This window comes from Octopus bimaculoides, chromosome 21, assembly GCF_001194135.2.
Source record: "Octopus bimaculoides isolate UCB-OBI-ISO-001 chromosome 21, ASM119413v2, whole genome shotgun sequence".
Classification (NCBI taxonomy): Eukaryota; Metazoa; Mollusca; class Cephalopoda; order Octopoda; family Octopodidae; genus Octopus; species Octopus bimaculoides.
This window is the reverse complement of record NC_069001.1, coordinates 618853-620003: the sequence shown is the minus strand read 5'-3', so window position 1 is coordinate 620003 and position 1151 is coordinate 618853. Positions and strand designations below refer to the sequence as shown.

Here is a 1151-nt window from a genome sequence, read left to right as displayed (position 1 = left end):
CCAACATGTAAAGAAAACTCTGTTGTCTCATTGATTTCTCCTCTTTCAACTTTTTCCCTGAAGAAGGACTGTGTCCAAAATGTTACATTTCCCACTCCGCATGGCAAGTTTACAGTACCCTTTTTATTGATTTCATTACATATTGATGGATATATATTCTAGTGGGACTCCTGGAAATTCCATGGAATGGAAAAAATTAAGAGGACCTATTTAAGAAAGAACGGATGATCTGCATTTATATAGCATTCATAGCTTAGCTTTCTTTAAATACTCTTGATGTTCATCCATATTCATCTCATCACGTCTCTGTCATGTGGTGTCTTTTTCCTGTTTCAATTACATCTTCTTGCTGTTCTTCTCTGATCAGTGCTCTATATCAGCACATCCTTTCTTGAGCAGCTTGCAACCATGTTTCCCGTTAATCCAGGGTTTAGGCTAAATTAACCCTTATAAACAAATATCATTTTTTTTAAACAAGCAGACAATAAATGATTTACATTTATGCACATGCCTCAAACAATGGTCATTTAAAAAAAAAATCAGTTCACTAAAAAAAATACTTTTCACTATCAACACACCACTGCTGTCTGCCTCTCTCTCTCTCTCTCTCTCAATATAACTGTTTCCCCTGTCCATTTTTCTCTACCTTTTCCTTCTGCTAACTTTTTAATCACATAATAAGTATTCCTTCTCCATTCTACCACACATCACTAACACTTCTCTCTCCCTCTTTTTCTCTCTCTCTCTCACTGTCACTCTACCTCTTATTCCACCTATCTAGCTAGCTAAGGTATAATGGGTGAATGAACAAGCAGATTATTGTATATATATATATATATATATATAAAGTTGAGGAGGGTATTGGATTTAACCAAACCCAGGAGGATACAGGTAATACCGAGTAAGTGCTGTATACCGACTAGTTTGCCCCAATCGTTGTATGAACAGGATTGGGTATTATAAGTCGTGTATTAGCGTGTGTATATGTAAATATATGAAAACAAAAAGATAAAGAGAGCAATGGTAAGGTTGAAGAATTTTATGGATAGAGTCTTACAGCTGTTTCTGGGAAGATCCAGTACTTCCCTTCATCGGAGACAGAAAAAATAAAGTTATCTATTATTATATCCATAGGCGGATATTTTTAGTAT

General features: G+C 35.2%; 1 long non-coding RNA gene across 1 annotated transcript in view; it reads left to right on the top strand.

Annotated features, from left to right (window-relative positions):
* LOC106867299 (uncharacterized) overlaps window positions 1-1151 on the top strand; it is a 22873-nt gene that overhangs the window by 2683 nt on the left and 19039 nt on the right. The gene's annotated exons all lie outside the window — the stretch shown is intronic.